Below are 20,195 nucleotides of genomic sequence, written 5' to 3'. Positions count from 1 at the left end.
GAGAAAAGAATAGTTTGATGTAAAAATGGATAAATCTATAGACATAGAAAGGAGGAGGGAGGGAGGTAAGGAGGGAGGGAAGGAAGAAAAGGAAGAGGAAGACATTGGGAGCTATGAAAAGCTAGAATAGCCCTCCTCAGCATCAGTTGGATTTGAATGGGGCCTCTGACCCTGTGAAACTCCATTTTCTATAATTCTCTGTACAGTTTATCCTTTTACTGCCTGCTTTCGAATCTTCCATCATAGGGTATCTTTGGTACTTGATTTTAGTGATTTACCCAAAAGCTACAGCAAGAAGTGTGTCTCATATCCTGTAGCGCATTAGGAACAGCCAGTTCCTGGGATTATGAAAGACAGTACTGACATCTGAGAGTGTAAGGTGGAATTCCTATTGCCATTTGCAACCACTCAACCAGTGGAGCACCGTGCCAGGGAGGAGAGGGAAGCTGCCAAGGGCTTCACGGGGAAGAAATAGTACTTGTCTAAATTTTCTGTTAATGCTCGAAGTGACTTTTACTGCGATAAGAAAATAAAACATTAGAATAAACCTGTGCAAACTCAAAGTTGAACTTTTGAAATATAATCAAATCATACCACATTTATTTTTCCAGGGCAAATCAATGAATATGCAGTTGGGCTTCTGTGGTTTAAAATTCCATCAGTTCTTGTGAAATGGAACAGAGCTCCCAGGAATCTCAGCAGAGCATCAGGAATGGAATGTGGTGAGAGTTCTATCAAAATTGATTTTGAAATCTCAACTAAGGTTTGCTGATTTTAACTAGTAAATTCCTGTCACAGAAATAAACTTGGTGAAGTAATCTCCGGGTAGATGAAAGTAGGAGCTTTTGTAGAAATATATTTTTCATTTGTATATGTGTAGCATGTGCATATGTGTGCACATATGTGTGCATTTGTCTATGGGCAGTATGTGCACATATGAGCACATATGTGTGGATGCACATGTGTTGCAGTACTTCTGCACATGTGTGCTGAATGTAGAGACCATAGGATGGCATGGGTTATCATCCCTTGTTAAATTCAGAGCCCTCTGATTACCTAGTCTAGACAGCCAGCTTGCTCCATGCTGGGACTGAGGACCCCTCGCCTCTACCTCTGGGTTTAAAGGCATGCTGCAGCACCTGCCCAGTTTTTTTCATGGATTCTGGATATCCAAATTCTACCTCACCTTTAACCAAAACTGTTTTTTCTTGGCCATATCTTCTGTAAAAGCTAGATATGAATGCTTCAAGATTATCATAAATTAGAGGGAAAATACTAACATGAATAAAAATATTAATATCACAATATAATACTTAAGTATAACTCTCAAATTCAACTGGTAACGAACATTTCAGTTCCAAAAAAAAAAAAGCTTGGAAATTATAGTTTGAAAATAAGCAATGACAACAATATTTTTAAAAGTGATTAAATTATTCATTGGAAATATAAAAGTAGCCCTGCTCCCACAAGGCAAGTTCCTAATAGTTTTGAAGTTTTATTATTAGCAATCAGCATGACCCAGTCAGGATTCCCTTTCCTTCTCTAGAACCAGGTCCTTTGCACTTAACTCAAATCCTATTCCTGCTGTAGTCCTGGCCCATGATGATCTTGTACCACCTTATCCCCACAACCACCTACTTAAATAAAGCTGTTGTATATGGCCTGCTATTCTTAGAATGAAGTAACTAATGGATAGGATGAATAGTTTCAAAACTGTCATTAAACATAATTTATACATGGCTTGGGTTTGAAAATGTGTTGCACATAGATCAAGATTTTTTTTTCGTGTTCTGAGAAAATAAAATAAAGGCATAGAGTTAGAGAAAGTTTAGGAATGTAAGTTAAACACTGCTGAGTTAAACTGATTTTTTAACCAAAATCTGATGTTTTTAACCAAATTATAACCAAATGACATTATGATCTAGCATCTATAAAGAGATGTTTACAGAAAGTAAACTATGTTTTATCCCTTTTACCAGTCTTGTTCATATTTTTCCTAAAATGCATTGAAATGCTTTTCTTATTCTCTATGAGGATTTCCAAGGGCAGCATAATTTTTAAGTTTCAAACTTGCATTACATTAGGATCATAGTTTGTGTAGTTGGCAGGTTTTATACATATACCACTCCTTGAAGAAGGCTGAATGGGAAATTGGGCATTTTGGGGGGAGAACACTTTAAGCTTTCAGTACAATGACTCAGCTTAGACCCTCAGGGCAACCCTGAAAGTAGACAGAACCATCTCACTAGGCATATAACAGAATAAGAAAACAAAAATATATGTAATGACTGCCTATTTCACAAGAGCTATTAGCAGTACAAAGTGGGCTCAAATCTCAGCATCAGTACTTTGGCTATTTTATGCCTAGAAGTTTCATTTCTCAGTACAACTTTGGGGTTATGAGTGATTGGATTCTATTTCTAGGACTTCAGTGTTTTCCTGTTGAATGTGTTTTGATTTGATAATTGGCAGTGATATTATCACTTATTGACAGCTCACTCCGTGCTTCTCAAGGCTTCTGTGCAGCTGTTTGACAACAGCGCCTTATCATTCTTCCTGAGCTGTCAAGCATCTTGAAAGCCGACTTCTTGCTATGAACATTCACGATTGCTTGGCTGGATTCTGAGTACAAAGGAAGCCAAATGATGAACCATGGCATGAAAAGAAGGTCAAAGATGGCTGAAGCAAATTACACATTACTCACATACTCCTGACTGCTCATTTTAATTGCCCAGCAGAAAGAGACAGCATAAAGGTCACTGCGAAACATACTCAGTGGTCTCTAAACACTGGTTTGTCTGCATTCCTCAAAAATGACAGCACATAGAATACATCAGTCAAGAGGCGAAGGTGACTTCTAGAAGACTAGGAGAAAAGAATGGCATGTAGAAATGCATGTGAGCTGGAACAAGCACAATAGCTGCTAGCTTAGTCATCACATATGCAGAATTCTGTGAGCTTCAGCTTTCGTTTTTTGAATGCAGTAATAAATTGTCACAGCTTTAAGAATATTCTTAAAAATATTACATAAGATTTCTACTGAGAACTGTAATTAATTATCCCACTCTCCTAGCTAGGGATTACTTCTTGATATTAATAGTTTCTTTATAATAAGGGAAACCTTTTTATTTCAAGTTTATCCACTGAATCTAACTCTTGTCTGCTTTCTATTTGCCTTCTTTTAATTAGCATTGGCTGAGTTTGACTGTTTAAAATCTGTAACATTTCCAAAAAGAATTAAGTATAGTTTAACGAGCAGGCACTAAATACAATGCAACAGTATTTATTTTCTTTTTGCTTTCTAGCCTCTGACTTAAGTTTAGGCATGGCTTATTCATAGTTGAAGAAGCATGTCAAAGTTGGGTCAACTGAAAATAAAATCTACATGTCACTTCAGTAAGACAGTGATCACAAAACGTTCTGCCTTGAATACAAAGACAAGACTGTTTGCAGTAGATAAACAGCCAAATTACATAAGAAAATTGCTATACCTAAAAGCGTGAATTCAGTTTCCCTTTATAGGGTCTAGATGACGAGGCCAGATGCATTCTGGGTACTCAGACAGATAAGCAGAGAACTTTAAACGGCTTTTTTTTTTCCCCAGGAGATGCACCATCCAGCACAAGCTGGATGGAACAAAGCCAGCATGAGGTGAAGAGGGCTGGCTGGTAATACAGGGCCTAAGATCTTAAGAGTTCCAAGCTCAGAACTCTTGTGACAGCTCACCTACCCTTAGGGACTACTGGCCTTCCACCCCTATTGAAATTTTTAGTAAACACACCTAAAGGCTCCCATAAGATTGCATATGCCTCAGTTACGGAACCCATGCCTGATCTGGGTCTGTGGGCTCGGCACTAAATGCTGCTTCTATTTGTGAGAGGTCTACACTCATTGACAGACAGGGACCTCGCCATGAAAGGTTTGGCTTTTCTGCACCAAACTTTCCCAGGCTCTGAACCACAGCGAGTGAGACTATTCAAAGCACTGTAATACTCTCAAGGATCCTCATCAGTCAAAGATTCAACATGGCTGGAGACGAGCTGTATCTCTGCCTGGCCACTCCCAACTCCCTCCCACCTGCAAGGAGAGTAGAGAAAGCAGGCCCCTCCGGACCTCAAAGGAGCTGGGAAACAGGTATTTCAATAGGAATTGTGTAGAAATCATTTTTAAAATTTCTCATATGAAGCCTCCTATGCCTCAGATTCAGAATTTTATATTTTATCATGTTGATTTCACATAGTCATACTCAGGAGGAGCCAAACACTCGTCTTTATGCAGACTCACAGTTGCTGCTAAATTAATCAAGAGCTGTGCCTGCGCATTTGACATCCGAATCTGCGACATTTGCACACTTCTTAACTGTTGCTTAGGGAGTACATTTGGTTCTGATACACAAAGTATTAGGAAATAGAAAATAATTTAAAACCTAAATCATTGCTCAAGTCTTTTGAAGACAAATACACAATTCATGCATTGACTAAGCTGAAATATTCCTTCTACAACTCATTTTCCTAGGAATTGAGAAAATAATTCTTAAAGAATCCCCTTGAAGGGCCTAGGCATGTGCTGAGACTTCTGTAAAACAAAGGAACAAAACAAAACAAAGCAAAACACTACGCATGGAGAATCACAGGAATTTTAGTGCTCTTTGCTCATCTCGCAGGCAACAGCCAAGCCTTCTCAATACCCAAAGTGGAGAACGGACCCTGAAACTGGAGATCAAACTTTGATGCCACCTTTGCTTTTGACTTGTGCTTAGATTTTTTTGTTCAGACAATACTTGCAAAATCTATAAAGCTTCTCTCCAGAAACTGTCATGCATGCAAACAAAAACCAAACACACAACAAACCAAATAGCTATGACATAGCCATCAGTAGTCACTGAGCTTAGCTGTGAACCCTTATATCTATTGATTCATGACAAACATCTTTACTCTGGGTAATGGGTCAAGAAAGCATAGCTTCCTGCACCGTAACAAGAGAAGTGGTTTTCCCACTTTCCTTCTCAAACTCCCTAGTTTTTTTTTAAACAACTTTGTTAGCTTTGGAATTTCATACATGAATGCAATGCAACATGATGGTGCCCACCTCTGAGGTTATCATCCAATTTTTCCCTAACAGGGGCACACTCTCATCCATCTTCATGTCTTTTATAACCCACTATACATGGATAGGAACTCTCGCTTTTGCCTTTCTTGCCAACATAAACACAAAATTTTTATATTAGTATAAATGCCTTAATTTCACAGCAATTTATCTAAATGCCAAGGGAAGGGTCATACTTGTAAAAGGTAGACAGGAATGTCTCAGCCTACTACATTTCCTGAGGCTCATCCTACAGGTGCATGGCAGGTGTACAAAGTTACCAGGAGAGATCACACAACCTGTCTGTTGCTAGAATGGCCACTGCAAATAACCAGGTAAAAAGCCTTCATGGGTATTAAATACCTTACTTTTCATTGTTATTAAAATACAATTTGAGCTGTTTTTTAATGCAAAGTAAGTGTTACCCTGAATTCAGATTTATCATTTAGAAATATCACAAGTGCACTGAGAAACTTCAACTCTTCCAGCTTGAGACACTCATATGACCTCAGCCCACATCCCTGATACAGAGGTGATAATTAACCCATTGATAATTTACAGGATGGGGAGCAAGCTGAGGATCTGTAGACTAGCAGATATATTTCTGTATTTTCAGAATTCAAACTGCCAAGATGACTAAATACCAGTGATCTTCTAAATGGCTGATATGTAGGCCATAACTCTCTTTTAAATTTTATTCATATTAAATTTCATAGGTTATGAATAATAAAGCTTCAAATTTACATCAAAATTGTTAACATCTAGGGTATTCTAAAAAAATATGCTATTTACCCCCTCTTTTAAATTAATTTTCTTTTTTTTTACTTTTATTCATTTTGTAAATTCCAATTTTAGGAAGTATAGGCATGCATATATAAATATATTCTCTTATTGGATCTAACCAAAACAATACAGATAACACCATGACAAAATAAAACTTATTCTATTAAAATTTTCTTCCTGAATTCGTAAAGTTTGGATCCATTTCTTTTCCTTGAAATTACCTTAATTGTCTTAGAACATTTCTTGTCTCAAGTAGAATGGTCACTGTGTCATCTAGAAATCTTTACATTTGGATGTTTTCAAGTTTCAATTATATTATTGATAGATTTTAAAGTGACCAAACTAAACATGACATTGTCATATACATTAAGATATATGATATTGTGAAATGAAGATGCCAAATTTTTTTTGAAGGAGAGAAAGAGAAAATGATAAGGAAGGGTTTATTGCATTTATGTTGATTTCTATCCTTGGGTTTAACAATTCATGAAGAAAACCTGAGGTTACCAAGCAAATGTTTACAAGTTAAAGAGCTGAAAGCAAAGAAGAAAGGTTTATGATACAAGACTTAGCCATTATGGCAAAGTTGTAGACACACAAAACCAATCATGCTCAACTATAACCCTGTTGTGTAAGTTTCCTCCAAAAATAAAACATCCCATTCTGCTGGGAAGCTGTTTAATAAGTGGGCAAACAACTCCAAAGAGCTTCAGGAAGTTTCTAAAACTGACCAGTTTCACTCGGCCATTTTCTTCCAGAGAAACCAATAAAGCTACTGAGAGTCAGTCTCAAACAAGCAAAGCAGCATGGAAGATTCTGAGACCACACTAGCTTCCTGGAAGAAGCAGAGACCGGCACAACTGCCTAAAAGAGCTTTGGAAAAGAGTTACTTGTAAAAGACACTCCCCTACCTGCTTAGCTGCCTGCAGGCTCTTTAGTGTGCTCCAGGTTCTCAGCATTTCTGAGCTGTCACTCATAATGGGTTGTCTCTTAGTGATACATCTGTCTTTGAGTCATTTCTCCTTTTGTAAGTAACTCAATACCCATATTCCTGTAAGTAACCCCAATAAAACTAATTGATTCACTAAGTTGAAGTTTGGTGATATCTGTACTTCGGTCTATCATGAATTCCCTATGTACTTTTGTCTTTCATAGGTTCCCTATCTGGGGTGAGTAGACATTGTGTGTTGCATCTCCTTAGGAAATTGTTTTTCACATAACAAACCTATAAACTCTGTCCATGACCAGTTGACATTTCACAAAGGTATCCTCAGGTCAATGAAGGGAAGTATCTTCAACAAATAATGTTAAATCAACTCAGCTTTCACACCTGAAAAAGTAATATTGAGATGGGACTATACCTCATTAGTATAGCACTCTAATAAAAATATACAATTGGTTAATAAGCACATCTAGCATTGTAATAAAATTAGCTGGAAGGGAACAGAAAAGGCAGGGAAAAGACTAGGTGAGTTGAAAGCTCTTAATCCTGAAAGATTCAGAGAAGTGCAGAGTACAGATAAAAAGGCCTTGTGAATGACATCGAAGACACAGTGCACAGATTTACCCATCATCTCTCAGGTACCAGTTTGGATTGATTATCAGCTGAACATCAATAGATGGCAACTGTCCACAGAAACTCTACATACAAATGACAACAGTGTGTACCTGAATCATTTCCCTGATTCCAAAACCACTTCTCTTGACTCTGGTCTTAAAGATGTATACTCATTTCTCCTTGACTTTCTAAGAGAAATAGAAAGAAGAAAAAGTATGAAGAAACCTTAGTTTATTTGAACATTCAAAGTACTCTGAAATGGTTAGAAGGAAAGAAAGAAAGAAAGAAAGAAAGAAAGAAAGAAAGAAAGAAAGAAAGAAAGAAAGAAAGAAAGGAAGGAAGGAAGGAAGGAAGGAAGAAAGGAAGGAAGGAAGGAAGAAAGAAGTCCCCAATCTAGTCATGCTGCAGTGTCTCTAGTTCATGAGGTAGGTATTTTGAAAAACCCAGTTGGACAGAAATGGAATGAGCTGCTAAGAACATTTAAAAGGCAAATTTTTCTTTTTGCATTGCTCATAGGAATACTGCGAATTACACTGTAGATTTTATAAGGTTTGAAGAAACCAGTGGGGGATTATGTGAGCTCAAAACTACTATCAGGGCTATTATGGTTTGAATGTGAAGAATATTTTGGAATAGTTCATATGTGCAAAGGTTGCTTGGTGGCTGATGGTCTTTAAGAGATCATTGAATCATGGAGGGTCTTACTAATCCCCTGATGAATTTACAGCCATAGAGAACTTGGTGTGGCCTGGTTTGAGGAAGTAGATCAGCAATGGAGCTGTTCAAGGCTATATTGTGCACCAGCCCCTTCTACCATCTCTCTTCTTTTATTATTATTATTTCCTGACCTTAATGGATGGAGCAGTCTTCTTCACTTTGTCTTCTGCTTCACCATGACCCATACAGGCATGTGATCATGAACTATAGCATCTGAAACCAGAAGCCAAGACAAACTTTGTCCGTTATGTTGTCTCTCAAGTGTATTTGGCACCATAATGGAGGAATAAACAAGACTCCTCAGAGAGGGGGAACATTTAGTGAAAGTACCTGGAAAACTGTCACAAAATGCTTCCAAAGACTGTTTCTATAAAGACTACTTCTCATCACTGTCACCTTGTCAAAGAAGTTGTTCTCATCCTCATGACCATGAACCTAGAAAACTGAGTCAAAGGAGATTCTGCAGGAAAACAGCACTTCTGGGTCAGTGAAGTGAGAATATCTCCCAATAATAACCAGATTTCCCAAAGATGCTGTAACACCCTGGGCAAACGATAGAGTGAATCCACACTCACACAAGAGAATCATGTGTGGAGAACCTTCATGGGCAATGTCTGAATCCTATTTTATTGAGAGACTAACGCCTCGATTTGGAGGAGAATATCAAGGCAGCACAGTGGTATGTGGTTTCTACATAGAGAAGAATATATAGCATGCAGTATAATTCAGGGAAATAAAATCCTGTGAAACCAAGCACTCTCTTTTCGGCCTTTCCTCACTCTTCAGCAACCTTTTACCCACTGCATCACTTGACATTTATTTCCTCAGTGGAATGGTAGATGCTGCTCAGAATATGAGTCAATTGAATCTATAAATACATTTTAAAACTCAAAGGGAAAAAAAACAATAGTTTTGAAAGCCTAGTATTTTGATTTGCAAGAATCAAGGTTCTTTGCTGAATAAAGATTCTCAGTACTGAAAGCCTGACTTATACATAAGGAGAAAAAACCCTGGAGATCCAGAAATAGAAGTTGAAAAGAATGTTGCCTCTTCAGTTTTTCTAACTCCCTCCAGGAAAGAGATTTGTAGGCTAGTAGAAGAGAATGTTCAGAGATGGAGAGGAAAGAAATTACATTAGTTATCTCCTTCATGGTCCTCTAAGAAATGAAGGTCCTGTAGCCCATCCCTGATGAAGAGCTGTGTCTAGGGCATGGAAACACAGCTAAGTCTGCATTTTAGAGATCTGTCTCATCTCCAAAATGTAGCCTGGAGGAATCTCAGAGGTCATGAGGGGGTCCTCATCCAACACAGCACCAGCACAGTAAAATATCTATTGCTGATGAAAGTATACAGACAGATGAACCAATGAGATGGTTGGTAATGAGGTCAGGTAGCACTAAAGTACTCTAAAGGAAACAGCTTCTGCTTCCTCTAAGGCAGTGGTTTCCAACCTGTGGGTTAGATATAATCCTTTGGGGCTCAAACAATCCTTTTGTAAGGATTGCATATCAGATATCCTGAATATCAGATGTTTACATTAGGATTCATAGCAATAGCAAAATTACAGTTATGAAGTCAAAAGAAAAGATAATTTTATGGTTGGAGGATCATCACAACATGAGAAACCATATTAAAGAGTTGCAGTGTTAGGAATGTTGAAAACCACTTGCCTGAGGACATAAATAAAGTTGAAGATGAGACTTGTACTATGAGGAAGAAGACCCCAGAATTCTTGAGCTGGCCAACCAGAATGGCTGATATCACAAACAGATGCAAATGGGCAGAAAATATTAAGGAGTAGCCCTTCAATCTTCATTAATCCTATTAATAGTAGTCCTATTGGAAGTTTAAACATATTCCAATAAGAAGTTGCAAGGAAAACTCTGGAATTGCCTTAGCATATTGCACATAGTTGTCTATTGCTTTGACCAATTTTAGGTACATAACAGTAAGTTTAATACTCTGTCACATGATATAAATGGAAATTCCAGAAAAATCTCCCCTATTTTACAGAGAATTTAAGCATTCTACAAACTCAAATGTTCACCGATGAACTTCCCACCAATAACATGTGCATTCTAATCCAATTGAATTTAAAACCCAGTATTGTGTTCAGATTATTTTATTTAATCTGTATAGTCTCACTCTAGTGATAACACCTGCACACTTCCCCATGTAGAGCCACTATACACTGATTTTACTCAATTAATCTTGGGAAATGTGCTCAGTTTGGTTTTGACCTGAAAACATGATTAGATAAGCAAAAATGGAGTGGACACACCTATACTGCACTACTCTTCCCCAGGTGAGATGAGTATTAGCCTTAAGGAGAGGAACAACCAACCTGCTTTTCTTGTTAGTGACTACCGCAATAAAATTACACATTACAGATGTTCAGCCAGTAGTTGTGACAGTACATCTTAATCATCAGTTTGGTGGGATTTACCACTATTTAGTCACTATGGAGGCAAACTTCTGGGTATCCTGGTGAGGGAATATCTAGACTTAGTTAACTGACGTGGAAAGATAAGAAGATATATCCTAAATGTGGCCAGCATCATTCCACCAGTGAACTGAACACACCAGAGAAAGGGTATGGAAGAATAGCACCATCAATCTACTTCCTGACCATGGAAGCAATACGGCCAACGGCCAGCTCCCTCCTGATCCCAGGGGTCATCCCAGGAATCATCTTGCCATGATGAATTATATCTAACAGAATTGAAAGCCAAAATAAAGCCTTCCTGAGGTAGCCTTTGCCTTGTCTTTTGTCACAGCAAAGAGATGGGTAACCAATATGAAAGCAATGCCTGGAACTGGCTGAAAAGAAACGAAATTTAAATAAATTAGTGCTGCCAACTTTTGTTTCGCATTTTGCCATTCAAATTGTGTAAACGGCTTACCTTTTCCAACTCATGAAAGAAGTGAAATGGCTACATCCTGACATGTGGAAAGATACATTTAAATACTGGCCACAAATGCAGCTTTTAGGGGCATTGCTGACATGTGTGTAATCTGTAAATGGCTTCTACACTTCATCTGTGAAGGTCCTCGGCATTCTTTTACCTCTGGATCCCTTGACTACTGTCAAGGCTCTCATGGCACTAATCCTGTTTCAGTACATGGAGAAGGGCACACCCACAAAGCCAAGAAGATCCTGCATTCAGTGACTGGTTTTTCAAAGTATAAATTCAAAAAAAGTTATTCAGTATCTTTAAACTGTGGGCTCCTTACATTTATAAAACTTGAATAGGTTGCTAAAATCGAAAGTATTCATCAGAAGAAGCACTATAAAAAAGTATATCACTCACAGGCTATTGTTCAAATGCCTTCCAGGATTAACATGAAACAAAAGCATCTTTCTCCTTAAATTTTTCATACATTATTACATTTTACTTTATTATGCTATATTATATTGTGTACATCTAAATACATAATATACTATAGATAAAGCTGGCAGGCTGTATACTGAAATGATTCTCTAGGTCAACACTGGAGATCTTCATGTATCATTCATTCCATAGCTATCAGATAGAGCCTTTCATTTAGCATCCCTACCTGAGCCATGCTATGCAATATGCGTAAGCAGACAGTCTTTGTCTTCTGATAGCTCCAAAAGGAAAATCAACCAGTTCACACAGAAACAACTAAAAAACATAAGAGACACAAACAGATTTAAAACATAATAAGGAAAAAACTTATTATCCATGTGTAAGCTAAGCATAGGGCTTAGCAAAAAAAAAAAAAAAAAAAAAAAAAAAAAAAAAAAAGAAAAAGAAAAAAAAAAGTTGTCTTCTAAATAGGTCAGCCCATAAAAACCAAAATAACTTAGCATATTCCCAGCTGCTTTCAAAAATATACGAACATCAAAACATGTGTGATTTTAATCCTCTGAGCTCCTCATATTCCTTTTATTTCCATTCAAAACACATTATTGACATTTGAGAAACACCAAAAGCAGCATTAAGAGCCGAACATGTTCCATCACTAATCACTCTCGAGGGCCTATGCATACTGGTTTCTGTAATTTATTTTCTGGGAAAGCATTGAGAGCTGTGTGAGGCATGATTGCAGTACAAAACATTATTATTTTTATTATTTCATGAAATTCAGCAATCTATGTGCACATGCCAGGGGCTAGGAGTGCTTTTACAACCCCGAAACAGCCGCAGATGTTATTATTGCCTGTTCTTTTGCATGTGTATTTCTGAGACTCACCTCATTTCTTAAATGTGACATTACATAATGCCAGATCAAATATATCAAAACTGAAACTCACAAAGCCTTCCAGATGTTCACTGTAGATGACACCAAAAACTGGATTGATACATTTATTATCTAACCCTCTTTTTTGTTATTTACTTGGGGGGCATTATATATGATGGTTCCATTTATTCAACACACTTAGTAGGAGACTGTACATGTCATTGTTAGAAGTTCGGTAGGTGCATGTTAATGCCATAGCTTAAACAATATAATAAGCTGCTATGACTTTCTCATTTTCTTGGTAGAATGGTGTCAGTATCCTTATTGTTTTCTGTCAATTCAAACAATGAAACTGGCTCATGTTGGTTTGGTGCCATCTTTATTTTACCACATTGGCATACAATTTTCTACCTGAAGGTCATACTCTCTACCTTAGACTTTTGCCTGGAATTCATGATTCAGTCAGCAGAAGGTAGCACATGATGGGTTCAGACCTGGTATTTGTTTTTCTTTCTTTCTTTTTTTCTTTTTCATGAAAGAATGCACCAAACACATTCACATTTCTTTTCTTTTTTTTTAAAGCAAATGACAAAAACCCAAATTACCAGGTTTTTCTATTAATGTGTGGTGAACTATATAGAGTTTTCTCACCCGTAGGTGGGGGCTAACAGGATTTGTCAACAGCACTGAAGAAGTGAGAAATGCCCATCACTGACAATGTGCCTCCCACAAAGAAAACTAGACAAGATTAACCCTGAATTCTCTTTTGTTTCCACCCCTTTATTCAATTATAATACTTTGACAAAATAAATCCAACCATGCTCACAAGCTCAGAAACCAATTCCACTCACCCCTCCACCTCCTGGCCATGTATGATGTTCCAGCCTTCTTCCACCCTCCCTGCGTTTCAGCACACTGAACTTTCCTGTGTTTTGCATACTTATGTGCTTCTGAACATCTCAGCTTTGCTTACATTTCTCCCTGTCACTGAATGATCTTATCCCAGTCTCCACCCAGTCATAGTCTACAGCCCTCAAGGCCCAGTTTGAACGTCGAGTTTGTGGTGAAGTCATCGCTTAAGTGACCCAAACAGACTGAATCGCTCCTGTGTGGATTTTTCCAGAGGCTTTTCAAAGAACTGAGAAAGGGTCACTATTACGATCACTTACTTCTGAAGTTTTTCCATTTATTTTATATTCTATGGATAGAAATCGTGTCTCAATGATATGCACATCCAGACCTTCCATCATCCTCCTTGACATCTTCTAGGAGCGGAATAAAGATTTAAAAGAAAATTCAGGCCTTGTACCTGCTATTCTAGATGATGATTCCTTTCAGAAATTTTCTACAAAGCTCACATCTTGATTCCCACTCCTCTGAAAAAAAAACTTCCCATCTGCTTCAGATCAATTGCCATCCTCTACTTTGAACTTATGCACTATTTATTCTAGCTGTCTTTCATCTGACAGTTATAATATATTGTGTTATAATTTCAATATCTTCCTTTCACATATCTGTAACTCAATGTCACCCACAGCCTAACACCTGTAAGATCTGAGTGTGTCTTAAACCCCTTCCTGCCAATCCTACACCTGCTTGATGACTCCAGAAAATTCTTGGAAGACATCTGTGCTCCGTTATCTCCAGCTCCAAGCCTATTCTGTAGAATTGGTTAAGTACTTACTCTCCTCTACACGTTATTCATTTTCTGCTCCTGATCAGTTTAGAAGTCATAGCCACCCTCTCTTGCATCTAATAAATAAAAGCAACCTAAGCCACATATACACTTCATATAAAGTTTTGCATAAATGGTAGAATTTACTAAAAGCTTGGAAAAAACATACATAATTCACTCTATAGTCCCATAATGATCTAGTTAGTTGCTCTTTTAGGCTGTATTAACTCAGAAATTAGTGTTAGTGTATGGTCTCTGAAGTGTGAAATAGCCATGGCATAGTGGCTCCTTCTGGAAACCTCAGCTTTCAGAAGGTTGATGCAGGAAGATGGAAGATGGTTGAGAGGTCAAGGCTAGCCTCATTGATACAGAGTGGGAGCCTATCTCAAATAAAAACCAAAGTTAATAACAATATTAATATTAACATTAATAATAATAATAATGATAATAATGATAGCAAGCAGAGAGGAGAAAGAAAAAAATGTATGCTGTATAGCCACATATTTGCATTCAAGGCTCACTACCAAGCAACTAGAAAGATAGCATAATTTAGTTCACATCCCAACAAGCCTCAAATGGCACCCTAACAGTGCATTCTGGGAGTTTAGTCTTGGACTTTCAAAGGCCTTTTCAGCACATGTGATACCCCAGTTTCAGTTCACATCACTGGCTTCTGTTCCTCTCTTCTCAGCCCTCATCTTCTTTGTAATTCTCAATTGTTCAATTGTTCTTCCTTTCTGGAGCATTTTCTAGACATTCCAAACTGCTTTTTAAATAACTCAGGTTTGGGAGAGCGATTCCAATCTCTGCCTTCTTAACTTTCAGCATCAGTAATAAGCCTCCATTTATATACACAAATACATCATGGTGAGCCAATTGAAACAAATGCTTACTTATAGAAATTATTTCCCATACTAGCATTTGAACCAAGGACTTGTTTGTTTGGTTGGGTTTGTTTGTTTGGTTGGTTGGTTTGGTTTGTCTTTTGAGACAGGGTTTCTCTGTGTATCCATGGCTGTCCTGGAACTCACTCTGTAGATCAGTCTGGCCTCGAACTTAGAAATTCACCTGCCTCTGCCTCCCAAGTGCTGGGATTAAAGGCCCGTGCCACCAAAGCCTGGCCTGAACCAAGAACTTCTTTACATACAACTGCTTTATTCTGCCAACTAGGCTTTTGAATCCCTGAAAACCAAAATAATTTTATAGTATTTTAATCTCTTAATGTACTGTCTTTAAAACACTCTTTCACTTAAGCAGTTGTGTAAAAGGGCATTATAAAATAAGCACCAAGATCATCTCCAGTCTCCCCAGGAGAGTATGTGTGTGTGAACAGAGACCTACAATGGAAGGTACCATGGTCCCCCACCCCCAACTCTGAATACTCATGAGAAGGAAGCCTTTGCACAGTACTGAGCCTTCCCCCCAGCCCAGCATCCCAGAGGGCTAGAATAGCCTTCTTCAAAGCAATTCTCAGAGGAGAGTCTTAGCCTCCTTAGAAGCAGGTGAGTGGATATAAAAGACATTATGTTCTCTCTCAAAGTATATAGAAAAACAGGGTAGAATAGAAGATAAGTTGTTCACAAAGGCCTCTAAACCTTGCTGGTTCTGATAGCCCTGCTCTGGGAGTCAGTGATGTAAAACTTTAAAGATACTTTAAAACTCTGGCAGAATTTTTGAAAGACACATTTATTCCATAAAGCACTATGGACCAGGCATATGTGAATATATATGGCAGTGACTAGTAAACGTATCTGCATAGCAAATTCTGTGCTATTCTTTTAATTTACCAGCACAGAGGCATACATTCGCTGCAGGTCTGTTTGTAATGGCAGAATAATGAGGTCTCCAGGGTCCATGAGAAAATGGCTGGAGATGTCTCTTTGAGAATATACTCTGAGTTACTGTGAATTGGTTTTGCTTTGTGAGATGCTTGGAAGAAGGAAAAAAAAATCATTTCACAGTAATTTTTCCCAAATGGGAGTCCGGGCCCTCAGCTATTTTTAAAGCATTGTTCTCAAATCCAAATACTGTTTTATTAATGTGTATTTCAAGTTGAACAAGGCACATGTTAAAAGTTATGTGTGAGGTTGTTCTTTAAAGGCAGTGGTATTCAGCGCATGCCCTGCAGGGAACATCTACTTTCATACTGGAATTGCCTAAAAAAAAAAAAAAAAAAAAAAAAAAAAAAAAAAAAAAAAAACCTTTTTATATCATTTTCCTCTGTTTTATGAAGCAGATCAATGTGGAGATTAGAGAGGAAATCACAATTCAAACCCAGTCTTCTATAGAACTATTCAGAGAGAGGAAAGAACAGAAATAGAGAAGAATATGCTTTGTCTTAAAATAATTATAATAAACTGACAGATCTGTGAACTTATAGAGCTTGTCTGTGCTATCATGCACACAGCCTTTCTGCCTAGGCTTCTTACCCAGCCCATGTAGATGCTAACTCAGAGCAAGGATTCATGAGGAGGTACTGATCTGTGCATATTCTTGTACGGCTCAATGGATTACTTAAACTGTATTCCAAATGTCAATGGTTGCTTTGAAGTCTGTAGCGCATTTGGCTACATGGCATATAGAGATTTTAGGGATGAACAGAAACTATTTTCTAAGAAACTCAGAACATTAAATGACTTGTATTATTGTATCAAAAAAAGGAAAGGAAAATAAAGTGGGGTGGTCTCTTATTCCCTCTTCCTAGAATGTTTCTGCTCTTGAAATGGAGGTGCCTTAATTCCTTCTATTTTTCAAATATTACCCTGCATATCACCATCTCAAAGACATCATTTCAAAGTAGAGGAAATTGCAGTCTCCCAGTCCACAGCACTACCAACATTACTTCATTTCTTTTTCTCAGTAGTTCTTGAATCTCCTAATAAGTCACATGGGATAATTTTGCTTGTTTCTCTTTATGTAAGCTCCAATAAACAAGGAATTTTCATGTTTCTTTCATTTATTTTCTTTACCTATGTGTCTATGGCTCATTGCATGCTCAAGAAATCTGTGTAGAAAAAGGTAATTATGTGTAATGAATGATGAGTACATATAAACTGATGAAGGTCTTTCACTGTGTTATTTGGTAGGCCTCAGTTCTACAATATTCTTTTGACTTTCCTAGGCACAATAAATAAATAAATAACTCAGGTCTATTTACCCTTCTTTACAAATTTTTATGAACTGTTCTGTGGAACAACATACCTTTTTACTAAAACAGATAATGTTATAAATGGGATTTTTCCAAGCATGATAACAATAAAACCATTAAATATTTTCTCCACTATAACTAAAATGCCTTATTAATTGCCCAGAAAACAAAACACAAAAAATAAACTAGTAGTATTCAAAGAAAGAGATACAGCTTTATGTTAACTCTCCGGGGGCATAATCTATAACCAGAATATGAATCCTATGAAGACTGTTTTCCTCACACAATGGAAGAAAGCCAACATGTTCAACTCACTATTTATCAGGATGGTTCCTGAAGTACAGAGACATACTAGGAGCTAAGTGCTGGCTTCTGCTGTACACAGGACTGACATTGCACAATGGCAGAAGCCTTGGTGAAAACAAATCTTTGGTGTTTTAATATGTCACATACAGATAACATACAGATAACTTAGTATTCTTCTAAGTCAGAAGGAAGACTACAAATAGTATATAAAACCCAAATGTTGCAGAACACTGTGTAAAATTATGTCTTTGACCTTTTTCACTTACCTAAGGCATTCTCTGATTAGCTTTAATAAAAACTCTGATGACCAATTAGCTGGGACTTCCAGGAAGTAGAAGGTGGGACTTCCTGGGAGTAGGAAAGAAACTCTGGGAAGGAGAAAGAGGAAAGGTTATTTTGCCAGGAGACATCAGAGGAAATGGTTGTGACTACAGGCCTGGAAGGTGTTAGCTAGTCCCATGGCTGGATTTTGACTAGTCAGGTTAACTTAGAAGAGTTAGTTGGGAGTCTGCCCAGCTAAAGCCTAAACTTTGAAATATGAAAAGGTCTCTGTGTGAGTATTTGTGGAACTAGCTGGTAAAGAAAAACTGCTACCATATTAATTTTCAATAATAATTAATACATATGACAATTAATATATTTTAATTTACACACAAAGGGGAATAATACAAAGCAACCAAACAAACAAAAAAAACAAACAAAAAAAATGTAAGTTTCTTCCCAGAACCCAGAACTCTAAGCATTTAGAGTTTACTCTCTGTGAATATTTTGTACTTTATTTTGTTTTGTTCCAGTTAAGAACAAAACTATAAAGAGAAGGCAGACAGTGCACAGAAACATAGAGCTAACTGTATCCAACAAAACTATATATACAGTAAAACAGAAGACCAAAGCTGAAGGAAACAGGAACTGAAGGCCCTAAAATAATCTCCTTCAGGAATGCAAGAGGGCCAATATTAAAAGTCACAGAGAGTCTCATCTAAGAACTGCCTTCTCCCAGCCACACAGTGCTGAGGTTGTCTGCAAAGCCTGCATGTTTAATCTATTCTTTGGGAAAAGAAACAACTGAGGAGACACAGACTAAAAAGGAATGAAATCCTGTGGCAGCACGTCTTTATACCAAGAAAGTTTTGAGTCTCCACCCAGAGCTGAGTAGGCCCCTCAGCCTGGTAACATCTCAGAACCTGCAGCAAACTTTGGAGCCAAGATTTCAGTTTCCAAAGCTCTAGCAACCCATGAACGCTAAGTTCTGTTTGCTGTGCCTCAGGCCATAGGATAAAAGCACAACACACATGACCCCACCACAATGATAAACTCTAAAAGATACCGTAAGCCTCAGGTAAGATGGAGAGAGAGAGAGATTTCTCTCCTACAGTAACAGAGAAATCAGAGTCTTACTGTTAGGAAGACACATGTTATTAATTCCTATGTGCCAGGAATGAATGTTTTAATAAGTAATTGAGTCCACACAACCAGTCAATATCAGCATCATTATTATTGATATGGGTTGAATAATATGTCCTAAGGTTTATGTTTTAAAGGGCATGGCACTGTTGGGGGATAGAAGGTAGATTACTGGATATGTAAGGGGATTTTAGAATTATGGGCTTTCCTATCCTTCTCTCTGCTTTCTGGCAACTATGAACTAACCAACTCATTCCACCTTGTACTTCTGGCCATGTCAACAATACCAAGTAACTATGGGCTGAAATTTGTCAAACTGTGAGCCAAACTTAACCTTTTTTCTTTGAGGTTCATTATACCAGATATTTTATCACAATGATTAAAAAAAATGGACAGACTGTTTTATATTGAAAACTCTTGGAAACAAATGCATCTTTCAAATTCAGTCAATTTTCAGATTTTAAAAAAGGGAGTAAAACAGATATTCCATAAATGGCATAAAATCTACACATACTGGAGAAAGGCAGGGTATTCAAACATGTGACAGCAAAAATGACTATCCGTTTAAAGCTGGAAAAACTAATTCCATAAATAACTGATACCTTTGGGCTTACATTATTCAAAACCTACTTTTACTAATGGTTTTAAATGCTTTAACCTCCCTTGTAGCCCACCACCCACAAGAGCAAAGAAGGATGTGGCCCTGTTGAGAAACATTTCTTTGGAGCAAATCCAGTAAGTATTGTCGGGATACCAGCAGTTCAGTTCATAATAATCAGCAGCAGTGGCTTGATCTACTTGCAAACACTACTCATGAATCAACAACAGGACTCACAAATGCCATTCACAAATCAGCCATAGTGGGGCAAACCAGAAGAAACAGCAAGGCTCTGCCAGTCAGCCTGAGTCTGTGGAAGCAGCAAGAAGCTGCCGGAACACCACCAGAAGTTTTTTGGTGCATTTCTCTCTATGAAGTCATGACAAATGATGACCAACAGAGAACTGTAAGGCATATCAATACAACCCAGCTGAAGACCAAAATCAGCAAAGCCCAATAATGACCAGCAAAGAATGGCAAGGCATACCAATACAACCCAGCATCATTCACCATCCATTGGGCTATATTTATATCCTTTTCAAACATCATGTGTTCTCTCAAGCATCCGCTCTAGCAAAACATCACACATCCTTTACCTCAAGAAAAACACCACGTGTCTGTTCTTAGCAAAACATCCTCCCATGTGTTTGCTTCACCAAAAACATCCTTTTATAAGACAATTTCCAGAAAACATCACATGACACAACTGGGTCTC

Source organism: Mastomys coucha, unplaced genomic scaffold, assembly GCF_008632895.1.
Source record: "Mastomys coucha isolate ucsf_1 unplaced genomic scaffold, UCSF_Mcou_1 pScaffold2, whole genome shotgun sequence".
NCBI lineage: Eukaryota > Metazoa > Chordata > Mammalia > Rodentia > Muridae > Mastomys > Mastomys coucha.
Note: the sequence above shows the minus strand (reverse complement) of the source record.